The sequence below is a fragment of the Rhincodon typus genome, chromosome 4, assembly GCF_021869965.1.
Source record: "Rhincodon typus isolate 14 chromosome 4, sRhiTyp1.1, whole genome shotgun sequence".
Taxonomy (NCBI): Eukaryota; Metazoa; Chordata; class Chondrichthyes; order Orectolobiformes; family Rhincodontidae; genus Rhincodon; species Rhincodon typus.
In genome coordinates this window covers 98,999,026-99,018,081 of record NC_063335.1, presented here as the reverse complement: position 1 = coordinate 99,018,081, position 19,056 = coordinate 98,999,026, and the positions used below count along the sequence as shown (strand labels likewise).

At 40.7% G+C, this 19,056-nt stretch overlaps 1 protein-coding gene across 3 annotated transcripts in view; it reads left to right on the top strand.

The window, feature by feature from the left end:
• The window catches only part of fam135b (family with sequence similarity 135 member B), a 350,061-nt gene that overhangs the window by 115,922 nt on the left and 215,083 nt on the right, over positions 1-19,056 (top strand). The window lies entirely within an intron of this gene.

The window sequence follows — 19,056 nt, the reverse complement described above, 5'->3', positions numbered from 1 at the left end:
ATCCTTGTAGACCAGATGGACAACAAAAGGAGGGTGTTGGGACCCTCTGAAATGTCTGACCAGTGAAGTTCCAACTTTCTTTGGGCAACTCCACTGCTCCCCACGTTCCAGTGTGAATGTCTCAACTTTTTGTTCATGTTGGCGATTTCAGATTGGTCAAATGTGCTGACTAGAATGGTTACCCAGAAATGTTAAGAAATGAAAAGCTTAGTTTAACTCCTGAGTAATTCCAGAATGCACATGACCCACTGAGTACTCCCTGACCACCTGACACAATTCGCCACCACCACTTTAACTTGACCACTCTGTCTACCTAACCTGATGTCTTTCCCTACTTCAGATTCAGCAAATCTCTCTCCCACTTACCCATTTCATTCACTTTTCTTATCTGTTCATGAAATATGGGCATCATTGGTTTGGCAAGCATTTGTCCATCTCTAATTATCCTTGAACCGAGTGACTTGCTGCCTCATTTTAGAGGATAGTTAAGAGTTAATGACATTGCTGTGGGTCTGGACTCATCTGTAGGCTCGACCAGGCAAAGAGGGTTGATCTCTTTCTTTGGAGGTTATTAGTGAACCAGATGGGTTTTGTTTAAGGCAGTGTTTCATGGTCACTATTTGGCTATCTTTTAAGTCCAGATCTTAATGAATTCAAATTTCACCAGCTTCCATGGTGGGTTTCAAGCCCATGTCCCAAGAACATTAGCCTGTTCACTAGTTCATTACCACTACCCCACTCCCTCCTTGCTTACAGACCTCACTCACTCTATCACCCGACACTACTCATTCACTCTCCCATTCCTCACTAACAATCAAAGTGGACCTGTAAACTTAACATGTTGTAGCTCTTACAATCAAAGGGAGTATGAGCTGTCTTCCCCTAACTCCAGTCTGCTTCAGACGTATTCTCCAATGAATGTTGTGCTCTGAATTTCTGGAAAAGCTGGGCTTGCGTGATATTGAGCAGCATTGAGTCAGGAATGTTTGGAAGATCCAGGCCAATGTTTCAAGCTAAACCAGTAAAAGTTCGAGTGTTGATTGAAATCTTGGTGTGTGGTTGAATATTGTTATTGCTACCTAATGCTGTCTGCTACAATGACTGAGTGAGTTTATATGATGCATTGCTTTGTCTTTCATACACAGATTTTGCTGTCAGGATTGAGGTAAATTATTTCACTCAGAATGATGAGACATTGGCACAGCAGGTCTCATTGCTTTCAGTTAAAAGGAGAAAACTGACCAAGTTTTGGAAAGCTGGTGTCAAAGCAGATTGACTGTGCTTTGTGACGTAGGTGTTTAGATTTGCATTGAAGATGAAGTGCAACTTACTGCTGATGCAGTGACTAACATGGAGTTAAATTGTTGCTGCAGCAGAAAATGGTTTGCTTTCAGAACTGATATCCACCTCTTAATAAGGACAAACATTCTATATCTCGCAAGTCTGAAAAATACCCCAACAATGTCATGCAGCTTTTCAAACCTAATTTTAAAGGAAATCCTGGCCCGTAATGAAGTGCAGAGAATTTGAAATGGTACAAAGCAGCTTCCAGGAAAGATGACGGCGTAATGTGTGAACCGCAATAACCATTGGGAATACACATCTAAACGCATAGAATTAGACCTTTTTTGTTGTTTTATTCTTAGAGAGTCGTTAACATTGCTGGTGAATTTCCTTCATTTAATAATATTATGTAGACCTCCTGTTACCCCATAAAATTAATGCTGGGATAAGGAGAGAACAACAAGAGAGAGGCAGGGAGAGAGAGAGAGAGAGAGAGAGAGAGCAGTGATAATAATGAATGTATTTGTCATGAGCTATCAGGTAGTCTGTACTTTTATTTCTCCCTTGCTTCCTAATTCAATTGCTGCTCAAATTAGCATTTAAATCTGGAAGGAAGCCAGATTTGAGATATGAAATACTTGAATGGCCAGCAGTGTTAGGAGCCTGTTGGTGCAGTGAGAAGGGTTGTTCAGACACTTTATTACAAGTCTTCTGGTCTGGATAATTCCATCCCCCCCTCACCAACTCTATCCAGCACCTTCGATAAATAATGCGGATATTTAAAAGCAATATCTGAAAGCAGCTGATTGCCATAAAGCTGTGACTGCTTTCCTGTAGTTTTTGAAAGAAGGGAATGTACCACTTGTTGCTGGTTTGCTCTTCAGTGCTGTGAGTGCACACTGCCTGTTTGAATGTGGTGGCATTCACATTGCCAGTGAAGCTGAATGACCTTTAAAACCCTCTGACCAGTACAAACTACCACCACATCATAAACAACAGCAAGAGTTGAAAAGCAAATGCAGCCTTGCCAGTGTTATCCACATGCAAAGAATAAACTCAAGACATAACCTTATTGTTCAGGGGCTTGTTGTAGCCTGAGGGCAGCCAGCCAAGATTTAATACTCAAAATGTGACAAAGGATTCATGTTATTGAGATTTGCTTAATTTACCTTGGGAAATGCTTCTTTAGAATTTCTCTTCATGAATTTAAATGTGTTAGATAGAGTGTGTGAAGTAGATTAAACGTTGTGTGTAGAAGGAGAGAAGGCTTGATAAGGCAAATATTCGTACCTCATTTCATGCTTTCCAACGTCCTTATACTTCCGCTTAACAAAATGTGACCATAGCTTTGTATGTAATATCTTTCCCCAGCCCCATCATGAATATAATCCTAAAGGGAAAGAAATTGGATCACGACAGAACCATTAATACATGATGTGTTTGTATGATATACCTCTTTGTTAATATCTCCATTGATATACAATTTAAAATAAATGGGTTTTCAGACCATACGGCCATAAGAAATAGGAACATGAATAGGCTGTTCATTCCCTTGAACTTTCTCCACCATTCAGGATCATTGGTGATCTGATATTCCTCATGTCCACTTCCCTGCTTTTTCCACATAACCATTGGTTTCCCCAATTGGTCAAGAAACTAACTATGTCAGCCTTGAATACCCTCAAGGACTCTGCCCCCACAGCTCTCTGTGGCAAGGAGTATCAAAGACTCCTCATCATCTCTATCTTAAATTGGTTCTCCTTTATTCCGAGACAATGCCCTCTTGTTCTAGATTCTCCCATGAGGAAAAACACTTAACATTTACATTAAACTCATAATCAGAACTCATGAGCATGTTAAACATTTATCTGCTGAAATGTTCTTTGTAACTTTTGGATGATTATTGCTGAAGCTTTGGAACAAAGGAATGGGAGGCAGCCATTTTGCTCTTGACCCTGCCCCATGATTTAATGAGATAATGCCTCATCTTTGACCTAACTCCATATGCCTGCATTAGCATTTAACTCTTAATAACTTTGGCCAAAATTTTCTATTTAAAGACATCTATCAATTTCAGATTTAAAATGACTGATTAATTGCACTTTATGGAAGGTAGGTACAAACAAGTCCTATTCTTTGCATATCAAAGTGATCCTAATTTTACAATTGATAAGCCTGGCTTTATGTTTTGGACCATGCCATTTGGTTCAAAGCTTTGTAGCAAGTGAGAATAGTTTTTTTCAACATTTTCTCCAGCTGTTTCCATTTATATCCTGAAAATTTCATTCAACTTGCTCCTTAATCCTCAACATCATGACTTACATCAAAATATTCATATGATACACATATTTTTGATGAGACTGAAAGCTGCGAAGTGCACTGCAGTAACTCACCATGGCACCTCTGATAACACCTTAGAAATCCACAACCTCTATCACCTAGAAGGACAAAGACCACAGATGCAATAGGAACACCAACACCCGCAAGTCCCACTCCAGGCCATGCATCATCCTGACTTGGAAGTATATCAATGTTCCTTCACAGCCACTGGATCAAAATCTTAACTCCCTCCCTAAAAGCACTGTAGGTGTTCCTCAATGGAGTTTAGAAGAATGGGAGACAATCTTATCAAAACATACAAAATTCTTAGGGTGCATGACACGGTCAATGCGGAGACATTGTTTTGTCTTGTGGGAGAGTCTAGGACCAGAGAGCATTGCCTCAGGGCAAGGAGTTGCCCAGTTAAGGCAGGGATAAGAAGAATTTTTTTTTTCCATATGAAGCTGGTGAATCTACAGAATTCTTTATTGTAGAGGACTATTGAGGCTGGGTCATTAAGCATATTCAGGGCTGAGAGAAACGTTTTTATTCCTTTAGGGATTAAGGGAAGTAGAAGGTTATCAGATTAGCCGTGATCTCACTGAATGGCAGAGGGAACTTGATGGGCTGAATGGCCTAATTCTACTCCTATGTCATATATATTGATATAACTCACCACCATTTACTTATATGTAATCAGGGATGAACAATAAATGCTGACCTAGCCAGTAGTGAAAGAGTACTTTTTTACGAACAGTTTTCAAGAATAGGTATAATGACCTAACTTGTGAGAGTCACTGTAGTGACCAGTGAGCAGCAAGTGTTCATATTTCATTGTGTTACAATTTTGCACATAGCATGATAAGAAAATTAAACCGGTTCTAATAAAAGTAATATGTCAAAAAGTATTTATTTGATTATATGAAATAAATCAATGAATTTATTTGAACACTGCTATTCTGTTTTGGCAGGATATGTATTGTGTTGTGAGTAATAGTGGATTGAAGATCTATGAACGTTGTAGCTGTGAACCCCGGTTTTATTGTTCATTCCTTCCTTCTTGTGTGCCCTTCTTTTTCCTTTTAACCGTGTGATGCGGAAATTGCAACTTAACACTGAGTCTCATTTTCACAGAAATTAAAACCTGCAAGTATATGTAGGTGCACAGCTAATGCTTGTGGAAATTCCTTCAGTTTTGTATTGAATTGCTATGATGTTGTCAACTAAACCTGAATATGGAATCAGGGGCTGACTGATGATGAACTGGCGAGTGAGACTCCCAGACAAAATAGTGTCATTTTGCTTCAGATAAGAATCAATTTCGACCTTGATGCTCAATCACAAACTGAGGTTCAGCATCGATGCAGAAACAGAACTGTTTTGCATTTGTATTCACCATCATGAATGAATGCCCAATAGTTATTAAATTTTCTGATAATCCACTGTCTTTTAATCTAAATTTTACTCGGTTCCAGGTTTTTGTAATCACATATTGGGTGATTTTTAAGACTGTTACTGATTCATATTACAGATTTCAGCCTCTCATTTACATTTGTCAGTAAAAATGCTCACTGTTCTGTGATACTGAAACAACTATCTCTTCTTTGTATTCTAGTCGCCTTGTTATAAAGACTCATATTCCAAGTGCATTTTTGATTTTTCTTTATACCTGAACATTTCCTTTTTAATGATTTATATAGCTGATTTGTATATCTATTCGCTCATTAACAGATCCTGGTGTCTCAGCATTCAGATATGATTATTTGTTTTTCTTGGATGTAAAGTGAGTGTCCTCACACTGCAACATTGTTTTGCCAAACATGTCTGATTTGTCTATATCATTTTCTGGTTATTGTTTCCATGTACACAACTAACTCTGCCGACTGACCTAGGGTCATAGAGGCTACAGCACCATCAAGTCTGCACTGCTTAAGATCACCTACCTAATCTGGGCGGCACAGTTGCTCAGCGCTCAGCACTGCACCCTCGCAGCACCAGGGATCCTGGTCAATTCTAGCCTCGGGCAACTGTCTGTGTGGAGTTTGCGCATTCTCCCCGTGTCTGCATGGGTTTCCTCTCACAGTCCAAAGATGTGCAAGTTAGATCGACTGGCCATGCTAAGTTGCCCATAGTATCCAGGGATGTACAGGCTAGGTGGATTAACAATGGGAAATGCAGGGTTACAGGGATAGAGTGGGGGGATGGGTCTGAGTGGGATGCTCTTCAGAGGGTCTATGTGCTCTCGATTGGCCAAATGGTCTGCTTCCGCAATGTAGGGGCTGTATGATTCCAACTATTCTAATCCCATTTTCCAGAACTCGGCCCATACTTTTGTTTGACTTGGTAAATGCCCATTCTAAATACTTCTTAAATGTTATGGGAGTTTCTGCCTCTACCATTCTTAGAAGGAGTGAGTCCCAGATTACCACCAACCTTAGGGGTAAAGTTCATTGCTTCCTACCCTACCTATGCCTCTAACAATTTAACATATCTCAATCCTGTCCACCCTCCCACTTCAGTCTCCTCTGTTCCAAGGAAAACAACTCCAATCTATCTATCCAGTCTTTCTTCATAATTAGAACACTCCAGCCTAGACAATGTCCTGGTGAATCTCCTTTGCACGTTCTCCAGTGCAATCACATTCCTGCTATCCCTCCAGACCTGCAAAAAATACGCTTGCGGTGTCCTAACTAAATTCCCAGTTGCTTTCTCCATGGCAGTGCCTCAAATAATCAGATAAAATTTGTAAGATGCTAAAGTGAGCTATAATACCCCCTTTCCACTGGATTTGCAGCCACCTTCTAACACATTTTTGATGTTAATGTTCTCTGAATATGTGTTACCAAAGGACATGGTGCCATTGAGTAATTGGATCAGACAAAGGTTTCAGGAGAATAGAAAATAACCTCCCTGGCTACATGTCCACTCCCCACCATCAGCAATTATTTATTGCTAAAAGAAAATATCATTTTCAAGGTTAATTGGAAGTAACTGGAGGAAATGGAATGACATGCCACAAGCAAAATTTTAGATTGTAGCATTTAGATTGATTGCTTTGAAACTACATTACAATATCATTTTAGCCAGCAAGCTGCTTGTCAGCTTCATTTCCCATTCTCTTCAATTCGAAATGGATGTCTCATCTCTCTACATTTAATTAAGTGGTGGCTTTTGCTATAGTTTACATCAAGTTTTCAGGCTTCAGCCTAAAGGCAGTTGTGCTAACCCTGACTCAATGTCCTTGGGCTGTGAAGGTTAATCAAGAGGTATGCTTTATTCCTGCTCTTCTGAGTTTCCTGGCATTGTTTTTTTTTATTCTGTTCATGGGGTGTGGATATTGCTGGCAAGATTTGTTGCCCATGCCTAAATGCCCTCAAACGGAGAGACTGGACCATTTCTGAGGGCAGTCAAGATTCACTCACATGACTGTTGGTATGGAGTCACATGTAGGCCAGGTTATGTAAGTATGACAATGATAATTATTAAGACGAGCTTTCGATTCCCGATATTAATTATTTGGATTTAAATTCCAGACCCTACCATGGTATCGGGGTATCAGTTTGAGCCTTTAGATTACTAGGCCGATGACATTACCACGATTCCAGCATCTCTGGATCCTTTGGGGTGGCACATTCAGAACTGTGAGGTGGTAAATTCAGGGTAGGAGAGGGGAAAGTGAGTAGAGAAAATAAATGCTGTTATATCCAACTGTATTTAAATGCATGTTTTAGTTTCATTGCTTTTCTGTCAACATATTGTTTGAGTTATGCTCTGTCTATCCGGCATAAAAGACGTCTGTAGCTGCCTCCATTCCAATGTTGTTTATTTGCACACAGTGACAAGTGAACTAAGTGAACCGATTGTAACTGATAACTCTGTTTTCAAGAGTTGAACATTTTATTAGCATCCCAGAATTGCAGTTTCTTGAAATGATGCCAAATGCCAGAACACAGAACATCCAACTGTCCCTCCTAGTGAGTGCATTGATGCTTACTTCTTCCCTAATCCTATGTTATCCTTAATATTAATTAATAGCCTCAATTTAGAAAAAAAAACTCATCTTAATTCTCATCAATTTGTGGATTGATGTACATTGTTACCAAATTTTGTTTTCCTTGACTGGATCTAAGGACTGATTTGGTTTACGTTAGTAGAGGACCAGATATGATTGAGTCTTAACAAGAAGAGGATCTTGGTTTAAGAAGATGTGGTTTACTACATCTTAACAATCAGATATAATTATATTATTAAGATAGACAGTATTATGAGAACAGTGATTGTAGGGTTTCACTCCTTTTTTTCACCTAAGCCAGTGTAACATTGTGAGATTGTGTGGAGCATAATGCTTTATGTAACATTAGCCCTTTCTGAATCAATTCTCAATACAGAATTAACAACAAGCATAGAAAGTGTTGGAGAAGCTCAACAGGTCTGGTAGCATTTATAGATAGAAAAACAGAGTTAATATTTTGTGTACAATATGACTCTTCTTCAGATCAGTTTCCATATATTTCTTCAGTTCTGATGTTTGTTGTGGCGGTGGGGGGGTGTTGTGGTGGGGGGAGGCATAGAGGGATCTTGCACATGGTCTTCTTGCACAACTTCATTCTGCTGGAATGACTGTTTTCCTATCAGAACATCTCAGCTTTTGTATCTGTTTATGGGCGTACTCTTAACGTTGGCTTAGCACATATAGAAACAGAAACATTGAAGATAGGAGCTGGAGGAGGCCATTCAGCTCTTCGAGCCTGCTCCGTCATTCATCACCATCATGGCTGATCATCCAACTCAACAGCCTAATTCTGCTTTCTCCCCATATCCTTTGCTCCCATTTGCCCCGAGTGATATAACTAGTTGCTTCTTGAATGTGTTCAATGTTTTGGCATCGACTAATTCCTGTGGTAATAAATTCCACAGGCTCACCACTCTTTGGGTGAAGAAATGTCTCCTTATCTCTGTCCTAAATGGTCTGCCCAAATCCTCGGATTGTGACCCCTGGTTCTAGACACACCCACCATCGGCAACATCCTCCCTACATCTATGCTGTCTAGTCCTGTTAGACTATTTTGTCTGGGAGTCTCACTCGCCAGTTCATCATCAGTCAGCCCCTGATTCCATATTCAGGTTTAGTTGACAGTGTCATAGCAATTCAATACAAATCTGAAGGAATTTTTGCCAGCATTAGCTGTGCACCTACATATACTTGCAGGTTTTAATTTCTGAGAAAATGAGACTCAGTGTTAAGTTATAATTTCTGCATCATATGGTTAAAAGGAAAAAGAAGGACACACAGGAAGGAGGGAATGAACAATAAAACAGAAGTTCACAGCTACAACGTTCAATTTCCAGTTTCTACAAGATCTCCCTTAGTCGTATGTCTTAAGAGTGTTTATATCTTATAAAGTGAATAAGTTCTGTTTCTATCCTGTGATTGCATGGTATTTTGTAAAAAGGATTAAAGACCCCATTTCCACAACATTCATAATGAACCTGGTTTACAAAATACCATGCAATGACTGCCACAAACATTACATCAGACAGACAGGACGGAGACTAGCCATCAGAATACACAAACATCAGCTAGCAGCAAAATGGCATGATGAACTCTCCTTAATATCTGTATATTCAGACAATGAAGGCCACCAGTTTAACTGGGACAAAGTAACAATAGTCGCCCAAGCCAAACGTAGACACGCACGGGAATTCCTAGAGGCATGGTTCTCCACCCATACTTCAATCTACAAACATATAGAATTGGACCCCATGTATAAACCATACAGATCAAAACCGGAAATGACACTACTCACCATAACAGATCAGACAGTATAAATTCCAAGCAGAGTAGAATAACATCACTTCATTGGAGCCTCCATTGATGATGTCACCTAGCATGATGACAAAACGTCTGAACAAAAACAAGCCAGCTTTGCGAGCAAGTTAACAACCACATTTGATTCTTGGCTAAACCCTTAACCAAAATTGCTCCTAAAAGCTACTGCTTTCTGGTGGAGTCTGTAACTTCCAGGTAGGACTAGTCTTTAAGCTCGTTCTAGCCCATACTAGTGCCTCTTATCAAAAGGTCTGAAGTAAAGGCTTTAGCTTGGAGTGCTCTTTCTCCTTCATTGGCCTTACCATGAGTTCCTGCTGACTGTTTATTCCACTGCTTGTGGCTGCTTTCCTGGTTCCAATGGACTTTTTAAAATATTTTACATTGTGCAGTTAAGCAACAATGCCCATGGCTGATCACCATGTGGTATTTGTGGGTAGAGGTATGCTGCTATCAGTCCTCTTTCATTAACTGAATCTGAGACATCTGCATTACTATAATTCTAGCCTCTTGCACAATTTCATTGATTTTGTTACTGTACCATTTGTGATCATGGCTTCAGTAGTCAAGGCACTACAGTCTGGAAGTCCCTCCTCAATCTTCCCCACCCCCCCCCCTCACAATCTTTCCCCTTCCTAAATCTTTACCCTTTCTGCCTTTAAAATGCTTGTTCTTTTATACCCCTTTGAGCAAACTTTTGATCAGTTGCTCGTCATCAATAAATTTGGCTTGGTGTCAGACCAAGGGTAATGTACTTCTGAAATATTGTGAAGTGTTTTACTGTGTTAAAGATGCTGTTTTCATGCAGGTTGTTGTTATTATTACTTGTATGTCTGCCTGGAAGATCCTGAGAGTATTTAAAAAAAAAAAGAAAGGGTTTTGTGTTTGAGAATTAAATGTGACTTGAGACCAAACATTTTCACAAATTGCCAATAATCTTCATTATAGAATGAGAAAACCTTGTGATTTTTCGTCTTTCCAAAATCTATACAGTTCACGAACACACTTGGACCAAGAATTATTGCTCTGAAGTTGGGCCATTCCAATTCTTCTGTCTGAGCAACATCCATTTTGTCCAACATTATCCATTTAGTTAATTTTCTATCCATACTGGGCACATTTTTTCATGCTTGCCTTCATTACTCAGACCATTGAGTATAGGACTTGGAATGTCATGTTGAGGTTGTACAGGACATTGGCGAGGCCTCTTCTGGAATACTGTGTGCAGTTCTTGTCACCATGTAATAAGAACGAAATTGTTAATCTAGAGAGGGTTCAGAAAGATTTACCAAGATGTTGCCATAGGAATAGAGGGTGTGAGATACAAACAATAGACTGGTAAGACTGGGACTTTTTCACTGGAGTGTAGGAATTGATGGCTGACCTTATAGAGGTTTATGATATCATTAAGGGCATAGATAAATTTGAATAGCAAGGGTCTTTTCCCCCAAGTGGGGGAGTTCAAAACAAGGGGGCAGTTTTTTAAGGTAAGAGGAAAAAAAATTTAGAAAGAACATGAGGAGCAACTTTTTTTACTCAGTGGTTTGTGTGTGTGTGTGTGTCGAATGAACTGCCAGAGAAAGTGGTGGATGCAGGTACAGTTACAATGTTTAAAAAACATTTGGACAAGTTCAAGAATAGGAAATGTTTGGAGGCATATGGGCCAAGTGCAGGCAGGTGGGATTAGTTTAGGAGCAGGAAAGCTGCCGTTTCGGGACTGGACCCTTCTTCAGAAATGGCATTTCTGAAGAAGGGTCCAGACCCGAAACGGCAGCCTTCCTGCTCCTCTGATGCTGCTTAGCCTGCTGTGTTCATCCAGCTCTACACCTTGTTATCTCAGATTCTCCAGCATCAGCAGTTCCTACTATCTCTGGGATTAGTTTAGTTTGGCAACATGGTCAGAGTGGACTTGTTGAACCGAAGGGTCTGTTTCCATGATGTATGACTCAACCTGAAATTTTCTAACAAGTCTTTTGTGAAACATCTAATTGGGCACTTTCAGAAAACCTAGCATAAAATATCAATTGCATTTCCACTCTAGCCAGTCACTGTCTCAAAGAACTCACTTAAATTTGTTAAATGCCATTTAACTTGGACGACTTAATGCTTGCTATCCAAGGATTCACCCTCTTGCATTTTGACCTTGAGTTATAGGTTCCAACAATTTCCTTGTTAAGCAATGCCCAACAGTTAGGTTGATCCTAGCTGACAGTGTATCGGGAAGTTTGCCAACACTTTCTTGATTAAAAGGCTGGCAGTATCCCATGCAGAAAGAGAGGTTACCAAGACTTCTGCCTACTTGCACTTAAGTTCACATAAATCAAGAAGTGTTACCCACCCATTTGAGGGACATGCAGGCATTCTTCGTTGAACAAAGAGAAACAACCACATCAACACTTTGATCATGAAATAATTCTCAACATTTGTAATATTTTGTTTTTGTAGAATCATTATTTCTAGTTTTAGGTTGGGAAAGAGGGGTGTTAAGTGTACAGGAAATGAAATTGTAATATGTAAGTCTAATATGTAAGCTGTATGATGTGGGAGCTAGCTGATCCTATTGAGAACGGCAATGACCACATCTGCAGCAAGTGTTGGTTGCTTGAGGAGCTCCGGCTCAAAATTGATGAGCTGGAATCCGAACTCCAAACACTGCGGCACAACCGAGAGGGGGAGAAATACCTGGATGCTGTGTTCCAGGAGGCAGTCACAGCTGGTAGATTAACTAATGTTAATTCGATCGGCGGGCAGGGTCAGCAGGGTGTGACTGCGAGTGAGGCAGGTAGAGGGACCCTGCAGACAGGAACACAGGAGCCGCAGCCCTTGACATTGTCCCACAGGTATGAGGAACTTGCTCCCTGCGTGGATGAGGAACAGGGCTGCAGGATGAGTCAACTGACCATGGCACCATGGTCCAGGAGGCCATTCAAGAGGGGGGAGCAAAAAGACAGATTGTAGTTGTAGGGGATTCCATCATCAGGGGGATAGACAGTATCCTTTGCGAGCAGGATAGAGAATCCCGCATGGTGTGTTGCCTGACCGGTGCCAGGGTGCAAGACATCTCTGACCGGCTTGAGAGGATACTAGAGAGGGAGGGGGAGGATCCAGTTGTTGTGGTCCACGTAGGTACCAACAACATAGGCAGGACTAGGAAAAAAGACCTGTTTCGGGATTATGAAAAGCTAGGAACAAAATTAATAAACAGGAATTCTAGGGTCATAATCTCTGGATTGCTGCCCAAGCCACGTGCAAATTGGCATAGGGAGGCGAGGATCAGGGAAGTAAACATGTGGCTAAAAGAGTGGTGTGGGAAAGAGGGTTTCCTTTTCATAGGGCACTGGCATCAGTTCTGGGACAGGAGGGATCTATACCGCTGGGATGGACTCCACCTGAACAGGGCCAGGTCCAGTGTTCTGGCGAAAAGGGTAAATAGGATGGTTAATATGACTTTAAGCTAGTAAGTAGGGGGGAAGGGAGAAGTGAGCGTAGAGGGAGAATAACAATTAATGTAAGGCAAAGCAGCAGGTTAGCAGGTGACGAGGAAGCTTCAACTCCATTGAAAATTAGGAAAAATGTTAAAGGGAAGGAGAACTCAAGAGCCGTTAGTAATAGAGGTAATAGGACCCAAAAAGAAGGTGCATAAACTGGCATAAGGGCACTTTATCTGAATGCTTGGAGCATTCGAAACAAGGTGGATGAGTTGATGGTGCAAATCATGGCAAATGGGTATGATTTAGTGGCCATACAGAGACATGGTTACAGGATGGTCATGACTGGGAGTTAAATATCCAGGGGTATCAAACTGTTCGGAAGGACGGACAGGAAGGTAAGGGAGGTGGTGTTGCTCTGATTTTTAAGGATGATATCAGGGCGGTATTGAGAGATGATATAGGTTCTACTGAACAAAACGTTGAATCCATTTGGGTGGAAATTAGGAATAGCAGGGAGAAGAAGTCACTGAAAGGTGTGGTCTATAGGCCACCAAATAATGACATCATGGTGGGGCGGGCAATAAACATAGAAACAGCTAATGCATGTAAAAATAGTCAAGCAATTATCATGGGGGATTTTAATCTACATATCGATTGGTCAAACCCGGTCGGTCATGGCAGCCTTGAGGAGGGGGTCATAGAATGCATCCGCGATAATTTCCTTGAACAATATGTAATGGAACCTACGAGGGAGCAAGCTATCCTAGATCTAGTCCTGTGTAATGAGACAGGAAAAGTTAATGATCTCACAGTTAGGGATCCACTCGGAATGAGCGATCACAGTATGGTCGAATTTAAAATACAGATGGAGCGTGAGAAGGTTAAATTCAGTACCAATGTCCTGTGCTTAAACAAAGGAGACTATGATGGGATGAGGGAGGAGTTAGCTAAGTTAGAATGGGAGCAAAAACTTTATGGTGCGTCAATTGAGGAACAGTGGAGGACTTTCAAAATGATTTTTCACAGTGCTCAGTAGAAGCATATTCCAGTGATAAGGAAGAACTGTAGGAAAAGAGAGAGCCAGCCATGGATGTCTAAATAAATAAAGGAAAGTATCAGATTGAAAAAAAAAACACAAACAAAAAAGCAGAGTAGTGGGAAACTAGTAGACTGGGAAATCTTTAAAGGCCAACAGAAAGCCACAAAAAAGTTATAAGGAAAAGTAAGATAGATTATGAGAGTAAACTAGCGCAGAATATAAAAACAGGCAGCAAAAGTTTCTATAAATATGTAAATCGTAAAAGAGTGGTGAAGGTAAACATTCATCCTTTAGAGGATGAGAAGGCCAATTTAATAACTGGGAATGAGGAAATAGCCGAGACATTAAACAGTTATTTCGTGTCGGTCTTCACAGTGGAAGACACAAATAACATGCCGAAAACTAATGACAAGAAGGTTATAGCAGGTGAGGACCTAGAAACTATCATCATCACTTAGGAGGCAGTGCTGGGCAAGCTAATGGGGCTAAAGGTAGACAAGCCTCCTGGCCCTGATGAAATGCATCCCAGGGTACTAAAAGAGGAGATGGGGGAAATAGCAAATGAACTAGTAATTATGTACCAAAATTCACTGGACTCTGGGGTGGTTCCCGCAGATTACAAAACAGCCAATGTAACACCACTGTTTTAAAAAAGGAAGTAGACAAAAAGCAGGTAACTATAGGCCAGTTAGCTTAACTTCGGTAGTGGGGAAAATGCTTGAATCTATCATTAAGGAAGAAATAGCAAGACATCTGGATATAAATTGTCCCATTGGGAACACCCAGCATGGGTTCATGAAGGGTAGGTCATGTTTAACTAATTTGGTGGAATTCTTTGAGGACATTACTTGCATGGTGGACAATGGGGAACCTGTGGATATGGTGTGCCTGGATTTCCAGAAGGCATTTGACAAGGTGCCACATCAAAGGCTGCTACATAAGATAAAGTTGCACAGTATTACAGGTAATGTATTGGCATGGATAGAGGATTGATTGACCAGTAGAAAGCAAAGAGTAGGGGTAAATGGGTGTTTTTCTGGTTGGCGGTCAGTGGCTAGTGGTGTGCCTCAGGGATCAGTGTTGGGACCACAATTGTTTACAATTTACATAGATGATTTGGAGTTGGGGACTAAGTGTCATGTGTCAAAATTTGCAGATGACACTAAGGTGAGTGGTAGAGCAAAGTGTGCAGAAGACACTGAAAGTCTGCAGAGGGATATAGATAGTCTAAGTGAGTGGGAAAAGGTCTGGCAGATGGAGTACAATGTTGATAAGTGTGAGGTCATCTATTTTGGTAGGAAGAACAGCAAAATGGACTATGTTTTAAATGGTAAAAAAATTGCAGCACGTTGCTGTGCAGAGGGACTTGGGTGTCCTTGTGCATGAATCGGTAAAAGTAGGATTGCAGGTGCAGCAGGTAATTAAAAAGGCAAATGGAATTTTGTCTGCCATTGCTAGAGGGATGGAGTTTAAAAACAGGGAGGCTATGCTGCAGCTGTATAGGGTCCTGGTGAAGCCACACCTGGATTACTGTGTGCAGTAATCCTTACTCGAGAAGAGATATACTAGCACTGGAGGGGGTGCAGAGGAGATTCACTCAGTTGATTCCAGAGTTGAGAGGGTTGGATTATGAGGAGAGACTGAGTAGACTGGGATTATACTCCTTGGAATTCAGAAGAATGAGGGGAGATCTTATCGAAACATATAAGGTTATGAAGTGAATGGATAAGGTGGAGGCAGGGAGGTTGTTTCCGCTAGCAGGTGAAACTAGGACTAGAGGGCATTGCCTCAAAATAAAGGGAAGCAGATGTAGGACTGAGGCCAGGAGGAACTTCTTCACCCCAAGGGTTGTGAATCTGTGGAATTCCCTGCCCAGTGAAGCGGTTGAAGCTACCTCGCTGAATGTGTGTAAGGCAAGGCTAGATAAATGTTTGAACAGTAAAGGAATTAAGGGTTATGGTGAGTGGGCGGGTAAGTGGAGCTGTGTCTCAAAAAGATCAGCCATGATCTTATTAAATGGCGGGGCAGGCTTGAGGGGCCGGATGGCCTATTCCTGCTCCTAGTTCTTATGTTCCTATGTTCTAATATGGCTCCAAATGAAAAAAGAACACACATTGACTCCTGCTGATCATTTGTTGAAAATATATAGGGTCAACAAAGGTCTAAGTGATTGTGAATTCAGCGTTCATACCGTTAACTGAGGTCTGGGGGAAATAAGTGAGATTCTGTGTCAGAGATTTCCTTTGGAAACTGAAGATTGTCCAAGTAGTAATAGTAAGCCAATTTTATTTCAACTTCTGGATTGAATTCCAGTGGAGGTTTGCATCTTCTCACCTTGCATTCACATTGACATTTTGGAAGCAAGTATGTGGTATAATTGAGATAGGGATCCTATGCCATCTACATATTACTTCCCCTAGCTGACCTTGCATCCTATTTGTTGCCACTGATATTGGCCAAATTAACACAGACTGTTACCCAAATGAACCAAAGGGAACCTTTTGTTTTATCCTTCACTGATGCTGCTCGACCTGCTGAGCTTTTCCAGCAACTTTGTTTTGTTCCTGATTTACAGCATCTGCAGTTCTTTCGGTTTTTATTTAGGGAATATTCTGCTTTTAATACCACACTGTTACAAGGTTTGGAATAGTCTTTGAAATGTTGTTAGGCGTAAGATCATTCCTCTCAGCAGTCTTAGCATTTTACATTTGGTGTGTACAACCCAATAACCAATTGTACATCAGTGTTAATGTGGGAATTCCTTTGTCAGTTGGATTGGACGCTTTGGGCAGGACTTCTGCGCAGATCGACCAGCTCTGGAAATGTTTAAAAATGATGTGTGGAACCTGAATCTGGCATTCCTTTCCTCATTCCTGAAGCCAGGAATTTTTGCCAGTGCAAACGTGGACAGAGTGAGTCCACACCTTATACTTCGATTGTTGAGATGAGAATCTCTTATCCCTGTCCTCAGCCCAAACACCATCTTCACCTACTGTTTTCATGAAGTCAGGCCAACTTCTCAAGGACACATGGCTGAAGACCCCTTTTGGGGGGTGGTGGGGGTGTGATTTGTGTTGAATTGCAAAATGTCTCATTATTAAAACAAAAGGAGAAATGAGTAGACCAGGAAATTACAGGTCAGTCAGTTTAACCTTGGTGATATGCAAGTTATTTGAAAGAATTCTGAGGAACAAAATATATCTTCCCTTGGATAGATACAAATTAATCAAGGATAGTCAGCATGGATTTGTTAAGGGAATGTCTTGTTTGACAAATTTAATCAATTTTTTTTCAGCAGTATTGATAATGGTTATACAACAAATGTAGTCTTCATGGACTTGAGTAAGGGTCTTGATAAGGCCCCACATGAAAGTAAGAGTCCATGGGATCCAACAAAGTGGCAGTTTGGATTCAAATTTGGCTGAGAGGAAGGAAGCAGAGAGTAAGAGTAGAGTGTTTCTGTGACTAGAAGTTTGTTTTGTTGTGGATCAGACCCCCTCAAAGTATATTAAGAAGATTGGCTAGGGTCCTAACCTTTCTTATTTTTAAAGGCAAGTGGCAGGTGTTTCATTCTAGACGTAATTCGATTGGTCAAACTACCAGATTTGAAGCAAAACATACCTTATTCATACACTATAGTTAAAAGACAACAGGAGAAAGAGGAAACTGGAATAACTTAATGCCACTTGAAAACTTAACAGAATAATAGATTATTTAACTACTAAACAGTAACTGTTCCAATATAGTAACATCCCATAAACACATCCTGGACACAGGCAAATTCAGGAAAATAGATTGTCTCACACACACTTTTCCAGTCCAGGAGGAAAAACATCAAAATAAAAATCTGAGAGAGTGAGAGTAGCAGGAAAAGATGTACTGCAACTCCCACTCAGCTTCAAGACCCAGCAACAACTGTTGCTACTGAAAAACTAAAACTGAAAATCTGTAGGAGATTGCCCGACCCATTCAGGCTGCTTGTATTGTTCCCAGTTTAAACAGAAACCAAGGAATCACCAGCTGTTTATTTTATGGGCTTTCAGTGGACAGCCCAAGACCTCTGCCTTAAAACCTCTCTTCAAAACTAAGAAGGACACAATACAACTCTTAAAACTGTAGTATCATCACAATTTCCAGTCAGGTTCCACAGGGCTCAGTGCTGTGACCCTTGTGTTTGTGGTGTACATTCATGGTTTGGGCTTAATTGTGGGGGCTATGATCAGAAAGTTCACTGATGACATTTGGATGAAAATTAGTAAGGTGGTAAACAGTGAGGAGAATTACTGTCAACTGGAACACGTTATCAATGGACTGGTCAGCTGAGCAGAGCAATGGCAAATGGAATTTAATCTAGGAAAGTATGAAGTATTTAGAAGGATTGACACATGGCAAGGGATTACACTATGAATCATAGGACTCTGGAAAATACTAAAGACTGGAGGGACCTTGGTGTGCACATCCATTAATACATGAAGATAGCAGGGCAGATGGATCAGGTTGTTAAGAAGACTTATGGTGCATATGTCTTTATTAGCCGAGGCATTGAATACAAGAGCAGGGAGGTTATACTGGAACTGTATAAAACACTGGACAGGCCGCAACTGGAGTACTATGTTCACTTCTATTCACCAGATTATTGGTCAGGTTTGATTGCACTAGAGAGGGTGCAGAAGAGATTTATCAGGATACTTTGTTGACTAGAGGGTCTGAGCTTTGAGGAAAGATTGGATGGATTGGGGTTGTTTTTCTGAGAGCAACAGAGTTTGAGAGGGGACTTGATAGAACTATGTGAAATGATGAAGTACATAGGGAGGCTGAATAGAAGACACTTTTTCCATTAGTAGAGGAATTAATAACCAGGGGTATGGATTTAAGATAAGATGTAGAAGGCTAAGAGGAGACGTGAGGAGAAATATTTTCACTCAGAGGAGGTGAGAACTCACTTTGGATTTGATTTGATTTATTATTGTCACATGTACCTAGGTACAGTGAAAAGTTTTGTTTTGCGTGAAAGGGAGGTTTGTCAGAAAACTCTCATAGGTTTAAGCAGTATTTACATATTTACTTACACTTCCATAGCCTCCTGGGTTGGTGTCCAAGAGCTGGATGAGAGTAGTCTGATTTTTGTTGACCAGTGAGGACACGATGAGCCAAAT